The sequence below is a fragment of the Lonchura striata genome, chromosome 1 (assembly GCF_050655825.1).
Source record: "Lonchura striata isolate lonStrDom1 chromosome 1, ASM5065582v1, whole genome shotgun sequence".
In the NCBI taxonomy this organism is placed as follows: domain Eukaryota; kingdom Metazoa; phylum Chordata; class Aves; order Passeriformes; family Estrildidae; genus Lonchura; species Lonchura striata.
In genome coordinates this window covers 10,536,037-10,557,953 of record NC_140703.1, presented here as the reverse complement: position 1 = coordinate 10,557,953, position 21,917 = coordinate 10,536,037, and the positions used below count along the sequence as shown (strand labels likewise).

At 36.1% G+C, this 21,917-nt stretch overlaps 1 protein-coding gene and 1 long non-coding RNA gene across 15 annotated transcripts in view; one reads left to right on the top strand and one right to left on the bottom strand.

The window, feature by feature from the left end:
- Positions 1–21,917, bottom strand: part of ROBO2 (roundabout guidance receptor 2) — a 1,020,426-nt gene that overhangs the window by 686,666 nt on the left and 311,843 nt on the right. The window lies entirely within an intron of this gene.
- Positions 1–21,917, top strand: part of LOC110471624 (uncharacterized) — a 53,391-nt gene that overhangs the window by 12,972 nt on the left and 18,502 nt on the right. For both annotated transcript variants that reach the window (XR_004148828.3, XR_014957983.1), the window contains exon 2: positions 21,727–21,791. This is a non-coding gene — a long non-coding RNA (uncharacterized LOC110471624). The remainder of the gene's footprint in view (positions 1–21,726; positions 21,792–21,917) is intronic.

The window sequence follows — 21,917 nt, the reverse complement described above, 5'->3', positions numbered from 1 at the left end:
TCCCTAGATAGCAATGAGTATTAGCCTTATACACTGAAACTACTCTATATATATATTAGTCACTTTCTTAAGGAAATAACAAAACACTCAACAAAACAGATCAAGGAAGGAGATAACACATATCTCACTTTTTCAGGTAAGAAGTGCCTAATGAGTTCCTAACATTGACCACAAAATACTGGCCTTTTCATGACCTAAGTCATTCACAATGGTGCTAAAATAACTTTTGGAATCAATGGTCTTAGAGGTATCTTCTAACCTTAATGAGTATATGAAAATATGTACATTTACAAAAGCACACAATTCCTATTCTGGGTACAATCGCTCTTTTTAGAACCCTTTTGGGAGAATCACACAACTCATGAAAAATCTGTCCTGGATTTTCAGTAAAAAAGCCCCCAAACAACACAACAAACTCACCTGACATCTACACTTCTACTAGCAATCCCCTATATTTTAAGTATGTGGACCTAAAATAATAATTTTTAAACTGCTAGATTTTTTTACTAAATTGGTGGGAGATAGGCTAAATGCTTGCCTGGATTATCCTGTCTGCTCAGTCTCGTATCCTAAAACTGGATTTATTTTAGCTAAGATGTCAGACCTACAATGAAAACAGAGTCTATGTATTTGGTCTAGAACAACTACTTACTAGTCTAGGCTTTATTTAAAATCAATTGAGGCACTTTAGAGGGGGCAAGTATATTGATTTTGTGCCCCTGAAGGTGCCTATTAATCCTTTTTGACTAGAAAGGAACTTTAAATATCTAGTTAAGACAGACACTTTGTAGACTCCTAAAATTAAGAGGGATCCCACCCAAGGCACTTGGAAGGAGTCAGCTTTGCCATCTATGTTTTCTACTCCACAGTGTATATTAAAGTTTGGTCATGCTCCTTTCCCTAAAGGTAGAGTGTAAAATTAGTTTGTTTTAAATCCCTAGTGAGACTCCTATTACAAGTAATTAAAGTTCAAGTCACAATCTCATAAATGATAATGAACATTGAAGGCAGAAGAAAATTAAATAATATTGGGAATGCAATAATCAGACTGCTTGTAAAATTTATGACACTTTAAAAAAAAAACTCACACCATAGTGTGGCATCAGGGGCTTGAAAATTTTAAGCAACCCTATTTTTTGTAGATGGGAAGCAGCCTCATGCAGCACCAAACTAATAGCACGAAGAAATTTGACCTCAACATATTGACTACACCTGAACAGTGCAGTATTCCCTCACAATGATCAATTTCTTTATCATTACAAAATGTCTAAGGTAGAAATTCTTATTTTTAAAAAATATGTCTAAAGTGGGAGTGCCTTTTATTTTCTGGTTTGGTTGTTGCTTTGCTATGTTTTTAATGATTACTCAGAAGTACTACTGCCAGTTGGGAGATCACTAGGGTTACCTTTAGTTGAAGATGATTCTGCACTTGAGTGCAGTAATGTAGCAGACTTTATACTGCAAGAAAATATTCTAAAAACTGTATCTTCAACTAGAGGTCATTTAATCCTTTTGTGACAAAGAACTTGTTCTTGAAAGGGGTCTTAGTGCCTTTCATTGGATGCAATTACAGTTGACAACTTCCTCTCTTTCTCAAACATAATTTCTAGTTACTATTACTTGACAGTTTATTATAAACTTCTCTTTCAGTGCAGATTAAAACATTTCAATTTTAATATATTTAAAATACCATTAAGAGGTACATTTGAGATAGTGATGAACACTTTTTTCCCCTCTTCATCTTGTATTATTCAAAATTTACTGAGAGGGAAAATATTATTCTCAAGTTCTTTTCTTGTTCCCTGCCTACAGACTAAGAATTTAGTCACACAGACTTCAAATAAATATTTCTCTCCACAACAGGAACCCAGATTTGACTCTAGCCATTCGATTACAGCACAGCAGACTTGCTCATTTCACACCTGGAGGCAACTGATGGGACAATTCCATGGCAAAAAGCTCCATTAGTTCTTACAATTAAAGTTTATTGAACACACTTAGGACCACCAAGAATCAACTTCCAAACTGAAAATAAGTAAACTCACAAGCTCTGCTTATCATCTATTTCCTAACCTTAGTAAAAGGAAGCTGCAACATCTATGGTAAGGCTAAAGAACAGCTATTGTTGAACTTAATGGAAAAAAACAGAGGAATTGTGTTGTTAGCTAAAGGAAAAGTGAAATGTGTCATATGTAGGTTTTAATATTTAATGAATCTATATGGCTGCAATCCATTATGTGACAATTTAATTATATGACAAAAAAGTTTGATAAATAATATTGTGGTAGGACATCTAATTCATTATTTAACAAAAAAATCAATACTTCCATAAATCATATTCCTACATACACACACAGTCACACACACACAAGCTTTTTCAAGTAGGCAGAAATCCAGATACCATAGACCATTCATTTTCTGGCCAGGACAAGTTCAAATTGAAGTTTAATCAGGCCTAGATGGGACTGGATTTTATTTTTTTTTTTAACTAGTAGATCATAAATGGTTGCTGCTAGATGTTTTTTTTTTGTACCTCTGAGAGCTTACTGAAAGCGCTGTATAAGTAGGACTATATTTTGTACTTAACAAAGATAAAATGCCAGATTTCACTCTTTTTAATCACATAAAATTGCTGTTTGAGTCAATGGGACCACTGGGGTGAGCAGCCAGGCAGGTAAAGAGCGTCCTCAGGATCAGTGCTCGAGTTTAGACATCACAGCCAAGAACAGGCAGCAGAGGAAGTCCTCCTGAAGGGAGGGCCATGGTAATGACTTGCAGAAAAAGAGTCCTTTTTTCCTCCACAAACCATTTGGATAAAGGCAGTGCAAGGGGAGTCGCCCCTGTGGCCAAGCAAAATTTCACCAGGAGAAAACAAAGGGAATGAGGATGTCAGGCAGGGAGAGCTGAATGGGGGCAGCAGGCAAGAGGAAAGGCACAAGTGGACATTCATTCCAAAGTCTTCAGGAGTCAAGTGTGGGGGGAAATGACTGGAGGGAGCAGGAGAAAGGAAACTGGGGATGAGGCACATGAAGAAGGATTGGCAATCGGCAGCTCCGAGATCGCTGTCTGTGCTTCAGATAATTAATTTATTAAGAACAAATGCTTCCTCTCCAGCCACTCAAAGTTTCCCCAACCTTCTATATGACTTGTGTTCGTATCTATTGGTTTATCATATAATTCCTGACATTTTGCAACTCCAGCCCAAGCATACAACTCAAAGTCTCAGTGTTTTCAAGCTATGGAAAATAACCCTAATTTAGTTCAACAGAATGATAGATTTAATAGTTTGGCCCTATTGTGCTTTACTTGTGGGCCATCTTTGAACTTGAATATTGACTACTCATACTCTAGTGTTTTCAGGAAATTTGTTTCTTAAAAAATGTTTTAAAAATGAAAACTCTATTACCGCTGTCCAGACTACTATTTATGTCAAGTATACTTAACACACAATTTAGGGCTGACTAATTTGATGCTAATGCACTGAAATTTTTGTTTCATTCTGACAGCATTATCACTTTAACAACACTTTGTCAAAGTGCTTTTGTTGCCTTCTAATTTTTTTTTTTAGCAAATGTAGTTGTTACATCATACTTGATCTAGGGAGTTCATTCTCCCCTCCTGAATTTATGCAATTATTTTTTCATTATGTTGCATCTTGGCTTTTGCTACCTGGGATACTGTTCTCTGACAAGGGTATTTTTTTTAGCAGTGGTCTGGGGGATTTGTGTGGTCCCATGTAAAAACTCTCCTCTCTTGGAGTACTCTAGAAAAACTATCCATGCTCACACATGCATCTAAAAAAAACAAGTTTCAAATACCAGAAGAGAAAAAAATAGCATCCATCATTCCTTGGTACATGAATTCCAAATGTGAAAATTGCTCCTCTGAAAACTTTGGAAATACTTAAACACTTCAGTTTACATAATTTTATTTCTCAAATATTTAAAATTATTCAGATTCTGGACCTAGGTTTTTGGTTTACTAATTTCCTATTTTAATTAGGTAGTACATGTTTTCAATCTTCTCTTGAATTCTGTGTTACAGCTCAGAATGTTGTAAAAAACAAAACAGAGAAATCATTGGAATTTACTGCAGTGAAACACTTCATTAAGCATACTTCTGACTTTTCAAAATCAGTGTTTGTAAACAGTTTGCTTTGATGATTTCTTTCTTTATTCATTACCTAATCTTGATCAGCCAAATTGAATGGTTCCTAGTATTTGCCTTCTTTGCAGTTTAATTACAAAATCCAAAATTATCCAGAGACAAAAGTGGTATGAAAGTTTTCCATTGAAACTGTATCTTATGTCAGTAATCAAAAAATTTTAATCTCTTTTCCATATTAAAAAAAAAGACATAGGAAAGCTGTGTTTACTTGTAAACAAATACTTTTATGTGCATGGTATGCCAAGATAAGTAGAGTTCTGCTTCTCCAACCTCATGAACAATAAAAGGTGTTCCTATTCTCAAAAAGTTAAAGTTGACCAAAGTACAAAATATATATAAAAAAAAATAAAGTAGGGTTTTGCATTATTTATATAGCTTTGGAAAGGAATATTTTGAATCTTACACTAAGGGTCAAATTGCATGAAGTCACACACCCCATTTGTAACATCCCCACAAATATATTGCATCATGTATGTAACAGGATCTGCTTCCAGAACTTATTTCACACTGATAAACACCATTTCCTTTTGCACCTCATCTTCCTCAAAGTAATTATCAACCATCACCTACCTGAACACTCGTCTGCATATGTAGTAGGACATTAAAAATTGAATTAATTAGCACTCAGATAACAAGGATGAATTCCCACCCTAGACCAATGGCACAGCTGCAATACATTCCTTAAGAGGGACAGCAGCAATTCCTGTGATCCAAGTGTTAGCAGCTGATAAAGTAAGAGGAATGATAATAATTGTCATCAAGACTGCTTGACAGCTTAGTGACTGGCATTACAAAAGGCTCCAAAATTTTTTGCTAGGACAAGAGTGAAAGCATTTTCAACCACAGAACACCTGAAAGGAAAAAAAAAAAAAACAAGCCAGAGCCTGTGTTTTCCCATGCACCTCCAGTACTAATTGCATAAATTCCATTTCAGAGACAATAAATTGCTAAGTGACCCTGGAAGCATATTTGCTGTAAGAGAACAAAACCTGCAAAATAGTAGATGCACTGTCAGACCTTTCAGGAAGTGAAAAGGCAAATTCAAATTATCAAGTCTCTTTCCCAGGGAAGAAATTGATCTGACCACATGCGCGTCGCACGTAAATCAATATTCTCAATACCAAATATGTTTACTGAATTGAGCATAGTGAGTTAGTAGAGTTTTGTACTTACTTCCTGCTGGAGGGAGATCAGCCTAGCCCAAGTTCTGATCTCACTGACATACATGAAAACCCAAGGCACAAAGGCTTAAATAATATTCCTGTGAAAATCACAGGTGATGTTAACCAAGATGTTAACTCTGGGCACCCCCTCTCAGTTAACCTCTTGTCAATTGAGAGGGTGTACCCAGAGCTCCAGCAGGTTAAAGATAACTCTCCTGTACGTGGTACAAAATCCATCCTAACAGTATGGATGATCTGTGAGGGGGAAAAAAAAAAAAGTGCTACTTTAAGAAACCTTCCACAAATATTTTCTGTTTCTCCTGACTAGAATGTATACTTTGCTAGGTTTGGCTCCTAGACCTGCTGATCTCCCTTGAGCTACCTCAAGCATTTTAGTTGTGTGTATGTACCTTCCCTTTCTCTATAGGGGTATCATTGGGGCCCAACTGTTATCTCAAATATGAATAATTTGAGGTAATTACCCATTATACTCAATACAGAAAAATCCAGAAGTCATTAGTATCTGATGAAGATTGCTATTAAAAGCACATTAGGCAAAATGGAAGATAGAAATAAAATATCAAAGTCTCTCCAAAGTATTTGAAGGGTGCTTCACTAATTGAGAACAACTTCAGAAATAAGTGTGTGTCTGTGGGGTGTCCCTTAAATGCTGATCTCTGTCAAAAGAGACTTAATTCTCTGAGAGAGAATCTGGGTGAGCATCATGAGAGGAAATCAGTGTGTCCTTGCATTGGAAGGCAACCAAGTGCAGAGTCTCAGAGCTTATTCCAAGGAAGTGCTGATGCTTTTCTCCACCTGATGCCATGGAACATACAAGAAATTTTTTAACTGCTGTATTTGCATGTTGCATTTCTAGATGACTTAGTCCTCTTGCAATATTTTTGACTTATTTCTATGGATAAATAAAAAATAAATCTGATTTTTGTATTGCAATTGTTTGCTTCCTATTTATAACTTTTGAAAAATTTTCCCTTGTTAGTTAAAAGTTATTCACCAACCCCTTGGCTGCCCATTCCTACACAGAGGAATGCAGGACTTTTGAAGAAGCTGATCCATAAGAGATCATCAGAGCTAAAACTCACTAAGGAAAGAGTTTTGTAGAAAACATTCAGTTTTTATGCTAAGCATGTGAATATTCATTAAAATTCTGAATGGACATTCTGAGTGCATTTAATTATTTCCTAAATACATATTGTGCTCAATTTGGATAAGAGACCTAGTTGGAAAACTTTGATCCTATTCATCAACTTTTGAAAACAATCTCTGGTTCTAAATACACTGCAAATTTAGCAAGAATACTTTTTCTTTTTACTCAGTTGTATGTCAATGACATGGCACCAAGGTAAAATGTAGGAGTGTTTCCATCTTCACACACCATGGAGGTAAGGAACATATCAGTACCCAACACAAAAATAAAAGCAGCATAATAAAAAAATATGAATGCTGTTCAAAGGCAGTAATTCAAAACCATAGCTCATGTTTGAAACGTCATTTAGGTTGGTCCTCAGCAATTCCATCTCATAGAAGTAGTAATAAAATTATATTAGTCATGTGTCTGTTTCTTTTTAGACTGGGAATTTGGATCTACGTTCCAACAGTTAATGCTTTATTATCTCCTCTATTGCTTGTCCCTTAGTGCTTTGCTCGTAATTCTTCAACATGCCTTACCATAAGGCAGAGATGGGAAGTAGCACATAGAAATATTATTTGTGCCACAAAAATGTAAATGAAATAAAATATAAAGCTAATTGAAAATTTTGCTTATGAAGACATTTTATGTAGTAATTTCTTCTAGACTGTTGCAGCAGGATTAGAAATTAAGGAAGCAACAGTGTTTCAAATAATTTCCCTGAAATTGGGAAGGACACTGGGTATTTAATTTGGACTTTAAGTCTTTGTGTGTCTGACAAGCTGACCAATATGAAGGCCTTTCACGAAAATTACTGTATGTATCAAAGTTTTAAATTATTCATATGACAAAATGAAATTATCAACAAGGCCACTAGATAATTAATGAAGTTGTCATCTTGACAAGACTAATAATAAGCTTCTCCTTGGTAAATAATCAGTGATTCCTCTGCTATGTTTATAAGCTCATGATATAGAAATTTCAAACCTTAAAAGCAGTTGATTGTGTTTTGCCAATAGTTAAAAGATTTTAACATGATTTCATATAGCTGGTTTCTAAGTCAGTAGGTAGCTGCTATGCATGTGAATTTACCAAGGGAAACCAGACTTGGTGCACTGTACATGGAAAATAATTATTTTCCTGATAATATTTTTTAAGAGACATATTAAGAAGAAGCAACAGCAGTAATAAGATAACTACTAAATTTGTACCACTGTAATATGTGGAATGATCTGTGGATTTCCTATTCTTTAATTAAAGATTCTGTTGGTTTAATCATACAGCACTGTAGTAATAATGCTGGACAGATGAAGACAAAAGGCATTAGCATAAGGCTACATCAAGTCAGATGCTGTAACAGCTCCATCAAGCCTCATCTTTATTGCTGTACCTGAGGCTCTTTCAAACCCCATATCTAATTCTGACAGCAGTGCCCTAAATTTCTTTCAAATCTTTTGTAGAACAGGCCATGAAAAGCAGTTTGCACCTGTGGGAAGAGTCCTGACAAGCATGGCAGGCTAAGATTGTGTGTAAAGACTCTATTTTCTTAACAGTATCTGGAGTGAGAAGTGGTGGCTGGAAAACATCTGTTAAAGGTCCAAGGATGTACAACACCCTGTCTTTCAGACTTTGCCTTCTGTAGTGGCTTTTTTCCCCTCACTCATATTCATAGAGTAACACCACAGTATCATTTGTGTTTCTGATTTTCTAGCACTCTATGCAGCATGTACACCTGGCTGAGTTTATCACTTTCCATTGCAGTAAGAACCATCTCCCTGAAAAACCTAGGCTCTCATTCCATTTTTTCAAGGCACAGAATCTGTGATCCACAACACTGCTTATTAAAGCATTCCAACCTGCAAATTCTAAGTTGGACTGGGCCACATGTACAAAGAGCAGTGTATATTTCTCTTTGGCTTTGAAAAATAAAAGAAATGAGAAATGGCCCCAGTGCTCTATTAGTTGGCTGTGGGCACATATTTTCACACAAAATCTGGATACCATAAACCCTCTGGGCACTGGTATTTCCATTTTGGTAATGAAGGCATTTGGTTGTTACAGATAGAAAAGATTGGAGTGGAAAAGCAGCATATTCCAAACGCTTCCTAAGACAAAATCCAAAACCGGCAATCTTTTATATTTTTTTTAAGATACATAGTTAAAAATGCAGCTTTATATCTTTCTCATTGATGAAAGTCATGTCAAGATTTTAACTCCTTATACTAAACTACCTCAGATGAAGTTAAAACTGAAGAATCTATACTGCAATCACTACAGGCACTCCAGACGCTCTCTGTGCTGTCCCAGGAACATCTGCTACTTTCTTCTGGCTAAAAATATGTTGTTTGTAACTTCTCTTCTGTCTACCCAGAGGCAGTGAAGGTTTTCCATTCCTTTTTAACTCTTTTGTGGCGTGTTTTGTGTCCTTTTCTAGTCCCCACCAAGAGCTGCCCCATGCTGCTCTCACTAATTGTGTGAACATTTCCAGACCCTCCTGCTCTCAGTGTGGTTTATTGATGCTCTGCACAGCAGAATACAAAACAGACTCTTTCAATATTCACACAGAAAATTCGTAGCTTGCTACAACCAAGGGAAATCCCAAACCCTTTCTGAATGAAAATCAGCTTCCAACCAAGATTGGCTCTAACAAGGGAGACAAGGGGCAGGGAGGCTGCTGCACACACACCAGAATTTTGGTGCCAGGTTCCAGTGCTTTGGGAATAGGGGTGGGAGCAGAGATGCATTTAGCTTCCTACCTGGGAAGGTGCCATGTGCAGATTAACAGCTATGACCCACTGCACTGAGAACAAGTAACACAGACATTGTGTCTCTGCTTTGTGGAAAGGATCCTGTTCCTCAGACCATCAGCTCAATTTCTATTCTCACTACCAGATCCTGAAGCAACAAAGATTTTATTTTTGTAAGAATACCAAAAATACAGCAGGGTACATGCCTTTATGATGCTCATTCTTTTGAAATCTAAATATTAAACACACTATAACACATTTTGAGGGAGATAAAGCCTCAATGGCAACATCACCGTGTCAGACCTTCTTTGGGGATGTCAGAGCATCTAGTTACAGTGGAAAAACAGTTAAAGCAACTTTTGCTTGGGCATTTCTTTAAGTTTATTTGTGAAAACATATTCCAAGCATGTATGTTAAACATGGTAACTTGGCATTGCATTGGCAAATCTGGTTCTGTATCATTTGGATCCCAGATTTCACAACATCTTATACTCCACTCTCACAAAAAGCCAAAGGCAGTGTTTTTGTCAAGTGAGAAGGAGTGATATTCTGGGAAACAGGCAGCAGAGAATGCAGAGCTGGCTGATTTTATTTGGAAGTAGATTGCAGGGATTAGGGTGTGGGGTTTGATTTTTTACAAAGTGCCGAGGCTAACAAAACCCACCATATTAAGTTTTCCTTATTTCTTACACAAAATAATAGTTTTCTGATTGCCATGAGACAGCACACTAAAGTGTGAAAATACTGTAGCAGCTGTGGTGGTGGCAACACATGTCATTTCTGTGCATAGGCTGAGATTTTTCTCATGAGACTCTTAAATAGATGCAATGAAGCATTCAATACACACAGTTAATATCTAACAGTAATTCTTGCATGTGTTTGTGTGCTGTACTGGCAATATCTGAAATGACTGCCAGCTTTTACAAATAAAAGATAGGTATGACAATATCCTGCTAGGATTGAAATATATCCCAATCAAAACAGAAGGACTGATTCTTTTTCCTATGGTCTTTGTTTGGCATTCCTTATGGAGAAAGTAATTAATACAATGAGGCAGGAGGAGGACTGTCTCGTGGGATACACAATCCTTTTGTAACTTGATTCAATTATTTTTTTCCTAGCTATAATCAGTGAATGCTCCACCTTCTCTTCCTTGTGTTTTTATTAACTTAAAAAAAAAAAAAGAAAAAAGAATGAAGTAAAATGACAATGACACTGTCAGTGTGACTGTAAACTTCATGCTGAAAATTCATTCTTCTGTGCATTAAGTGAATTCCTGCTGGAAAAGGGCAGCTGATCCTAGACATTATTCAGCAAGCTCCATTTGTATGTTCTTTCACTGGAACACATGCTAGTGAGATGGATGATTAAAATCTTACAAACCTTAGAGCTCTCCCCAGACTCAAAATCTGCTTTTGTTCTGCAGCTTTCAGAGCATTTCAGAACTAAATCAAAACAGTTGTGGAAGAAAAAAAATGGAAGCTAAACAGTGTGCTGAGTGCCTCCCTCCTAAGAGAGGTGAAAAAGAGGATGCAGGGTGAACACAGGGCTCAGAGCTCACCTAAAATCTTGAGGAGTAACCATGTCCCTGACCTCAGGATGTGGCTCTAGCATCACATTTTTTTATCAGTTTTTAGGAATCTGAGGCAGCCTCTTCTCTGTGCCAAACTGATCTCTGATTCTCAAAAATCATGTACATTATCTAAGCTGATAAATAATTGAAACTTCTATCCCTTAAATTTCTCTATTCAGAGAATTTGCTGTCTACTGCCATAATCTCATGATACAACTTCACTGGCCCCACTGGAGGCAATAATCTATTTGACTTCAGCTGATTTTAAAACATAGAAAATTATTGCTGGCTTGACTTTATATGGATCTTCTTACAATTCAATCTACTTTGCCGCTAATATTAAATATTATATATCATTGTCTTAAATAGTTCAATAGTAATATTCTCTTGTGATTTTTTATCTTGCCTTTTTTGGTGTTTTGGGGTGTTTTTTTTTTTGAGAAAGAAGAATTAATTAAACTTTTCAACTTAAAAAACACCCAGCAAACCTCTAAGATACTTTTCCTGTACTAAAGGGCATACAAGTAACTGCTAAATCTAAAAATAACGGTCTATAATGGGAATGAACTGACATTTATCTGATTTAAATTTATAAAAATCCACATAATAGGAATGCTTATAAAGTCCATTTATCACAAAGGATACAGACACCTTGATCACACTTTTATTACCCTCTGTAGCTTTGTGTACTTCATATGAGTGAAAAAATCAGATTTTGATATAAAACAAACAACCAAGTGTGGGTGGTCATACTTCAGAAAACAGTAGCTAAGTGTTTTAATAAGCTGTTTTAATATTCAGTATTAATCTTTGGAACTTGGCCCACACAGCAGAGTCTTGTGTGTCTGCTTTGTGAACCTCCAAAATCAGGAAGGCTCTGATGTGCAAGGCTGGTTTGTGTTGTTTTGTTTTTTTGAGAGTTTTAAAGTTCTTCTAAAAGTTTTTTTTCTACTGAATCTTCTAACACTGTTCATGTAAATAATGATTGTTTTGCATTCTTTTTTGTGGGTGGAGAGAACTGATGGACTGTTGGTCTGACCAGTGTGGTTGGAGAGGTGGCAATTTCACCCTCCAGTCCACTGTCACTTTTACTATTCTATATATAGTGGAGTCAGAAAATAAAATCCTCTCTTTTAGTCCTATTTTTTTCCTCTTTTACATCTGTGTGAGTTATTTTGTGTTGTCGTGTAACAGGTTTGGGCTGCAAGCCTTAAGTATCGTTTGGTAATATCTCAATGCTGTTTTTGTAGCCACGCTTATTTAATAAAAAATGCACTTTTATTATCTAGCATGTCTGCAAACCATCTGTGAATTGATGGGGTCTATTGAAAAAAAAAAAAAAAAAGAGATGGAAAACTGAGCTGTCTATGAAAGCCCATTTTGAAAAGCCATAAAAATAATAGGCCAAATTTTGCTTCTCTCTGATTTTTTGATCTTGAAAAGCTTCATTGGTTTCAGTGGATCTACATTGATTTTCATCTGCTATGAATCCATTCTTTAGCATATGCAAAACTTCTGTTATTTGTCTGCATTTCTCTCTCATAGAGCTGAAACAGATTTAAAAAAAATCTAAACCAAAGACATCCTCCCAAAGCCACTGAAATTGCAATTACTGCTTTACCTTAAATCTGTTTATCTTTAAAACATAAATTCTACTTTAAATTTTTAAAATATGGTTGGATTTGTATAACTATATATCTGCCTAGAATGTTGTTTTAATATTTTACTGCTATTTGCAGATGAATCACAGTTAGGAAAGGGAACTCACTGAAGTCTGGAATTTTACCTATTCACTTTTGGGGGTTTAGTGGGAAGCTGCAAAATAATGTTCTTTCTTGGTACTTCAGTCTTGGAAGAAAATAAAATGTTTCAATGTCAGGATGCCAAAGCATACATCACAACCAAAACTAATAGTGATTTTGTAATCATTCTGTCTATTTTATTGGCATGCTACATTTCTGAGGGTTTTGTGAGGAATGCAACTCAATGACAAGCTGAGCTCTGTCTATGAAAAATCAATTATTTTGATTGGATTTTTAAAAGGCATTTCAATATGGTACCAATTGCACATCACTTACGAGGCTTGAAACGCATCAGAGCACAGCATTTTCAATTTAGCAAGCCAAGAAAATATCTTAGGCACTGTGGAAAAGTAGTTCACTGCATTTGCAAACAGTTTCCAGGTTTGAAAAAAAGAGGATCCTTGATCTGGTTCACAGCCATCCTTCCCAAAATATCCTTCCCTGAGCATTCACATCACCCAGAGCTCACATGAGCTCCCAAATCAGGGTCATAATTCTGCATACAGATGCATAGGTGTTAATTTCCTTGCCAGCTGCCCTATTGAAATCATTGATCATCCATAGACATTTTTCACTGGAATACACCAGGCATGACCCATCTATGTTTTTTTCAAGAACAAGATCAAGGTATAAATAGTTTACAGTGCAATACATGTTGGTTTTGACAGGGATTTTAAGATTAAAGGTGAATTGAGTCCACATTAAAAAATAGTAGAGGTCAAATGAAGTTTGAGTTCTGAAATACCCAGTCTAAACATAGATGTCATAGACAGTATTTGATAGTCAATAAAGGATTAGCATTCAGGTTCTTCAATTCACTGTCTCCAGCTCCTAGATATTGGTGCAATAAATCTTGCAAGTATTAAAATATATGTAAATGGGGCTTTATTTTTTTCTTAGGTATTGAACCCTTGAAGTTCACATTTTCAAGTTCACTGTAGTAATTTCAAGAAGGCAGTTACTGAAGGAATAGATTTTCACATTGCTATAAGCCCTTAGAGACTTAAAAAAAATTGCCAAGGTACTGGAAGACTCATGACAGAACTGCTGGAACCTGGCTAGTGCAGAAAACTTGCAGAACAAAGTCCAATCCCCTGTTATTGCAGGTGGCCATCACATAGAGTCTGTTTAAAAATAGGATTAAACTCCATCTTAAAACTAATTAACTTTTTGCCCCCGTGACTCCCAATGGGAGACTATTTTTTCAGCATCTCATGACTCTGCCACTTAAAAACTTCTTTATTTTCAACATACATTTATCTGACATCATTTTCTACCTAACGACTTCTCTAGTGATATTTTCCCTGAGCTCTTTTCCCACTTTTCCCATTTTTTTCCTGCTGAGCCAGTTATAGAGAGCAATTGTAAAGACCCCTTTTCTATTTTTTTCACAATTTCCTAAGACAATAATTTTCATCTTCTCATCTTACAGTATTTGTGATCTTTAGTTACTGTAGCAGCTTTACTTTGCATCTCCCCCAGTCTAGGTTTTCTAAACCTGGGTGAAGAGGACTGTACACCATGTTCCAGTGAGAGCCCACCAGTGCCCTGAATGATCTCAAGAGTTCCTGTCTCTGTTAGCAATATGATAAATATTTACCCATCCTAGGGTCTCATTCTCAGGGCCACATAATTTTGATAGTTCAAACATCCTGGTGATGCTCAGAGGAACCAAAAACTTCCCTTCCTCTGATATTTCCTTCTTATCACAGTTCATGAAAGTTTTTCCATGTAATAACTTTGTCAACAGCAAAACTTGCCAGTAAATTCTTATTTTTAATACTGAAAATATTAAATAATGCCTATCCTAACTCCCGAAGAATCCTGCTAATGAATGTCTGATTTTCCTAATTTACCCATTATTATTTGGCTTTCATTCAGTTTCTAACTGCTTTACAGCCATTCTGCTAAACCCTGTCTTTTCATGCTTCACTAATTACTTCATATCAAATGCTTTAGTGAATCCAAATAAAACATGCATTAGAACTCCATTTATAAAATAATTTTATATAACACATTTATACAACTTTTACAATCTTTCCCCCCTAATGTTTTGTATTTCATATATTTTAATCTCTTTTTTTTCCAGAACCTTAACTACACTGATATGCAACCAGCAGGTCTCTTTGCTTTCATGTGTCTCCACGGTCCATCTGCTTGCAGAAGTTAATTTCCTCCATTTTTCAAACTTTGTCTCTCTGAAAATATTTATCCTTCCATTTAATTTTGGATGAATGAAATAATGACTGCTCAATTATATACCACTGTGGCAACAGTTATAGAAAGTAAAATATTTTTAAAATAAAACCTATAGAACTGATCGATAATTTAAGTGAAGAAATCTGTTGGCTGCCATTTGCAAGCTTAATTGTGTTATCATTTCTTTTAATAGTTGGAGGATACAGTGTATTTCAGGAAAGTCAAGATATTTTACTGATGTATTGGAATGAAATGTTTCCCAATATTTATCTGATTAATAACATTACAGATTAATCATATCTATATTGAGATCTGTCCTCTGAGAAACACCAAAAGCTTTCCTGCCATTGTGCTTTCCCAAAGCAATCTTGACTAGAAGTGCTTCTATTTTATTCATCCTTCTATGTTTCTTATCCTTTTATTCATCCTTTTATTCATCCTTCTCACTACTCCACAGTCAATAATGATGTAGGATTTTTTTACTCAAACACATTTCCTCATTTCTCTCTTCCTTAACAGCACATGAAACCTTATTTTCCCTAAAGACAGCCTTACCATACAACACAATGGGGCAAATCTGATTTTTCTGGCTATCAGAGCTGAAATCTCTTCTTGGAACAAACAGAACCCAGCTAAGATCCATTACTTGGGGATTTTTGTCTTTTACTTTGCCCCTATTCCTTTACTGCCTACCATGTGAGGACCAGACACCAACAGAAAAGTGCAATGACAAATGAGAAAGACAAGCTCTCATTCTCAGCAGATCCCAGCCACAAGTTCACTCACTCTTCTGATCCCATGTGAAATCCTTCATCCTGGGTTCAAGTTTTGGCCTTTTGTTTTTAGGCTTTGATCAAAACCTAGTGATAAGTTTTTCTGGTTCATTTTTCTAGAGGAAATAGGCAGAGTACTACAACACTCTGTTTTACTTATCCAGCTATTGATCTAGTACATTTTGTAATTTTTAGTAATTTTTTTTTTACCTCTTACACTCATTTTCTCTTGCATCCTAAACTAGATGCAGAGATTATGCAGTCACTGTTAAATTCCTCCTCTCATTCCTTAAATTAAAGATGCTCTTATCAACATCACAGAATTCAAAATCATCAGCAGTAATGCTGTCTTTAGACATACATCAGAAATTATCAGTTAAATCAGAGATTAGGAGAGCTATCTTGTAAAAGAATATAGTACCATTGGGATTTACTAGTGAGAATTATTTGTATTACAAATTGTTTCAAATGACATTGAAGTCATTGGGAGTGCTAAACTTTATATTTCTATGTTGATAAAAAACCTAGTAATCAAACCTAGTAGCCAAAATATTATGTTGTAAAAAACTCTCAAGTGAATAAGAGGAAACACCAAACTCAGAAATATGTTAAAAGTAAATCTTCAGGAGAAAACATGTAAGGAGTGACTGTGTCCAAAAGTTACATTCCCAATGACCTCTGGAGAACGTGTGCTGCTCAAAATAGAGTTAAGTACATGTCATCCAGCAAATGGAACCATTACAGAGAGTCATTGCACACACAGCGACACAGAAACATATTGGTTGCTAATTCCACACCCCTGTTTATAGCTCCAGAGGTGAGAAGATCTCCCGTGCAGAGTAAATGTGCCTCATCTTTGCTGAGTGCAGCAAGGACCTCTCATCTTCCATATGGATGTGGGAATGGCTTCCACAAAGACATCCCCATTGCTTTCTCTGACCTTCTCAGGGGTGCCTCAGCAGCACTAATGTGGGTGGCAGAAATGCATTCTGCCAAGCATCTTCCAAGGAAGGAAAAGTGAGCTGTTCCAGGACTGTATCATTTTACTTTGCCTACATTTCCATGCCCCAGGATTTGTTCAATGGATGCCTAGTGACACATTTTGCTGTGCAGTTAATATGACCTTATCTTAATCTGATGTGGAAGGGAAATTCATGCCTATTACTGAAGTGTCTTGAAAAGCACAAATACAAGTACTAAAACCTCTGTATAATTACGCAAATGTGATGGAAAATGGAAAGAAAGTCTGGATTTTGCTACTGAAACTGGTTTGCTTTATAATTAGAAAATAAACCTGGTTTAGGTTATAATTAGAAAATAAGACCTGGTTCCAGAGGTCACAGTGCTCCCAAAAGGTAAAACCAAAGTCAAGAATAAATAATTGTATATTTGTGGAGATTTTCCCTCAGCAGGCTTGACTCCACATCTCTGGTCACTGCAGGATTTGGGGTTGGTGTGAAGATGACATAGCTTGTCTGTTTCCACAGACTCTTGCTCATCCCAGTGCACCTACCACATCCTGATTGTGAACTGGATCTCAATTTTGACACTCTAAAGGGGAGAAGAAATGTCAGATTATCCATAAGGATGACTGAGATATTTGTGGTTCCACCTGCATTCCAGGGGATCCTTGTTAAAGGATTATTTGTTCAGTCCCATTCACTATTCATATATACTGCAAAGGGGCTAAAGTAAAGATGTTATAAATATTATGGTCATGTATTCATGCCATGTTACAAAGGGAAGACATTTTAAGCCATTGGATGCAAAAAGGAAGAAAAGAAGAAAAGAAAATATTTTAACTGGCGTTGTATTATTGTAAAAATTTAGATGGAATAATTAAAAAGGGATAGCCTGATGATTTAATGGGTACATTTTGTTCTGTTTCCTGAATGGTAATTCTAAAATAATATATTTGTTACAGACTATTTCTATTCACATACTTAATTAGAGCACCAATTAAAGTGTGCTGTGGAAAACACTGTGGAAAATGCACCCCCTGGTGGCTCCTAAAAACATATTCTAGAATAGAAGTTTGGAACTTTTCTGAGCTATCTTCCCAGAAAATATGCCTGGAAACAGAAAATTAATTACTTCACTAACAAAAACATGGTTCTTTGTAAAGAACAGCTAAAAATATTTTACATACTAGAATTTATGAAAAGACACAAGCCAGAAGAATGTATTTTAGGAATATAAAGTACACTGTTTTAATGAAGAACAGCATATTGGTGCAAAATAATACCTTACACATATTTTATTGTGAATATAGTATAATGAGAATGGCCATGGAAACAGATTGGCAAGATAAATTCTTACTTTATCTATGACAGACAACAAAATTATCTCTGATTCAGTAGCCCTGCAGAGAGGAGGACAGGATTATATAGCCAAAAGAGAAAACTAAGTGCGTTTGGATCCAATCCAACAATCACTGATTTTGACTCCTAAAATATAGAGGTATGACCTTCTTACGTTTTCCTATTTCAGCAGGAAAACACAATTTCTATGGGTAGTACAGATGTACTTTCCTCCCCAGCCCATTGTAAATCAGGATAATTCATTCCCTGATGGCACAAATAGGAAAGCCAGGTGTATCCATTGCATGGCGTAACAAATTTTTCCCATAGCAGTAGGCTCATATGTTCCCTGCCTGCCTATTTTCTACCATAGTGTGGGCACCTTTTGAAATCCCCAGGCAATGTGGAGCCACCTGAAATATTTCTCTCTCCAGCTGGTCACCTTGGCACAGAGGGGACAAGTCTGAACCCTTTCCAACTGAGCAGGAATTCTGCTTAAAGGAATACTCCAACTCCGGTGGGAACTTTATTTTTCAACGAGCCCTGGGGCTTATCCCGAAGCAACTCCTTCTATTCCACAACTTGTGGCTAAGAAAGGATGACAAGAGGAATTCCTGAGACACGAGTAAGCCCTGCTGAAAGCCACTGGCAGACTGACTGATGTCACTCTGGAGAGCTGTCACATTACGAGTTGCCCTCCTCGATGGGCTGTGCAGCTGAAGATGCTGTCTAATGGCGTGTTACCTCGTAATGATAATGCTTCTCTTTAATGGTGTGTGTTACTTTATAATGATAATGGTCTTCTTGGAGACAGACTATAACTTTAATCTCACAACCCCACTGAGGAGCTTATGCTCGAAGCACTACAACTCTTGTCCATGACCTCTGTGAGCAGCCTGCTCATCTGTGGGTAGTCATCAGCAAGAGTTTTCAAACAGAAAAGATAAAATTCAAGTGAGAGGGCACAAGCCTTCTTTGAATATGGGGAAAGAGTTCCACAAAAGAAAGATTAATATTTATATTATATATATTATATATGAATATATATATTAAATATTATTTATATGCTACTTAAATTTCTTTTTACAGCACCAACACATTATGGTTTTCAGCTGGGAAATGAGAGAAAATTGATAAAAGCATCACTGGAAACCTGATATTTTGTTTCTTGGAAAATCATGGAGTGACACAAGAAATCTTTGGTGCCAATTTCTCTCCTTCATTGCTCAGTGAACATTTTGGCCAGATATGGAGGGAGGCTTAATATTTTCCAGTACTTTTTGTAGATCCCTAGTCTCAAAAAGAACAAAATAATTGTAAGTAGCAGAACCTCTGTGCAATATGACAATAAGAGAGACTTCATAGTCCACAGACTTCCTAGTGTGCTTAATTTGACATGACGTATGTCCTATGATTATCTTTTAAATTGAAAAAAATCCAGTTCAAATCCCCAACCCCCTCCCAGCCCCCTCCCCAAACAGCTTATGAACAAAAAACCTTAATATTCAAGTCACAAAAGTTAATTATATGGAACAAAAATTGCAACTGAGCTTTTTCTAAAATCCAGCATCAGGAGTGAGACTGAAATCTACCCATTTTCCCTACACTTAAATTTGTATCTTCTAATATTTGTAGGTGTCCTTCCTCCAACATAAAACTGAAAAATTATGATGGCATCTGAAAGATTGTTTCAAAGCATTTCTGTACCAACCACATACAGGAAAAAAAAACCCTGGACAATGTAGTTAAAATAAGTGACCTGAAGTAAATAAGAAGTGACCTTAATTCCTATGCCTGACACGTTGCTGAAATAGTGTGGTCATCTAATCATGCATTATTTCAGTTATATGATAATATTTCTCTAACAAGAATGTTCTGATTACTCCTTCAATATGCATAAGTGTCAATGGAAATTATACAGGTAATCTAATAGATCCCACAGTTCAGCCAAAACAGTATTATAATGTGGACATGCTTTTCATATTTTAAATACCTTATCTGCTTACTCAAAGTAAACAGCATCTCTAATTACTAAAAAGTATATAGTTTTCCCTTTTGATCTACGGGAAATATACTACAATATATTTTCATATGAGAAAAGAAAATATGTGCCTCCTGTGAAAATAGATACTGTAGTATGCTTTCACAAGAAATTAAAAAGACAGACACTGGAAACCAAAGAAATGGGCAAATATTAAATCACTAGACTAGGTACTGTAAGAATTTTTCAAGCTAAACCAAAATAAATTTGGCATCAGTGAACATCTGTTCCATATTCAGTTTAAGTCCTTCTCATTTTTTTACATAAATAAGATTAATTTCACTTAACTTAGACTCATGTACCAAAGATGACTACACCTGAGTTAGTAATTAATGCCAACTCCATCCTTACTTTTATTTGTCTTTCTTTCTTTTTGTCTATTTAAATTTTCTGCATTGAAAGATAGCCTTTAGCATACACTAACAACTTCAGTATAGCAAATATCAGAAATAAAAAAAAAAGCCCACAACTAACTCCACCTATGGAAAAACCCAGAATTTATCACTCTTCTTAAAATTAATCTGTTTTATTCATTAGAAATTCACTTGAAACTTCAATTTCTTTCCAGTTGATACCTCAGGTCAAGTGAGAGGCTAAAATGTTCTGTGTACAGGATAGTTTTAACCAGATATAACCTTAAGGTTACCTCAAGACTGTAGACCTGACTGTCAGAAAAGCAATAGTAATACCTGTAAACTGATCAAATTCAATCAAAAACTATTGATAAAGAACTACATATAATTTAATTTTGCTTATTCACTCTTCAGGATTTAATAACATAATTTCACTGATGATGCCAAGAATGAAACTTGATCATTTTGCATAGCTGATACCAATGAAATACCAGTAGATTTTAACAAATCCAGCATTATTAATTCCAAAACTTCAGCATTTCTACAACATAAAAACTTTAGTTTAGACACCCACTGCAAATAAAATCTGTGTTAATTATATTTTCCCCTGCTTTTGGTCTACTTTGTGTATAATCACATCATTCTCTCAGAGGTATTCTCCAATATTCACTGAAAACTATTCAGGAAATCAGCTAAAGAGGATTTTATTATCTAGATATCTTATTTTCTAAAGTTTTAAAAAGATGCAATAAGACAAGACATCAGGTTTCTTAACAGCATCCTAATTTTGAAGAACTAACTCTGCTCTGATCAAATGCCAACTAATTTTGACAGATTTTGGAGATTTTAAGAGACACTATAAGCAATTCTGCATAAAATATATCAAACTTCTTACACATCAAAATGAGCCTTTGCTGCTGTAAGCAAATAGCTTCTGAAATTGGAATTGGCAGAGTAAGAATTTTATGTCTTCTGCTGTTGCCTCCTAGCACCTATTTTATTGCACATCACCAGAGGGAGCTACATTTTGCAAAATTTTAGCACTGCTTTGATGCACTGAAACATAATTGGTGTCCCAAAATACTTCCAGTGTTTCTTGGGCAGAACACAGAAACAGATTCAGTCTCATTCCCTGCTGGCTCAGAGTCAAGATCTGCTTTAGGATATAAATGGTGAAATGGTTTCTCCCAGTTTTTAGCAGATATCCCTACATCAGTGCTGAGAGATATTAAAATGAGTGAAAAAAACACTTCTTAAAGGATGCCTTTCTCCAGGAGGTGGGAATTAACTTTTCCAATGGGCAAGCTGAGTCAGTGAGAGGTGCTTTTGATGCCCATGGGAGGCAGAGGGGAGCATGTGGCCACTGGCTCTTGTTGCTTGCCCACTTCTAGAGGAAGAGCTGCTGGCCAGGGCTGCTACAGGGAGGCCAAAAAGCTTTATCTCCTTCTGCTTTCACAGGCCTGCTTCTCACATGAAGGTCAGCAGCTGATGCTCCCCATCCCTGGAGAAGGACAATGAATGAGGTAAGGTGACAGACAGCACTTCCATAAACTCCCTGGAGGTAACATGGTCACAGCAAGGGGGTGGGAGAGAGAAAAATCCTCTTTTCTTCAGGATTGATCTGCTTCCTCTTCCTAGTCTGTGAGTAA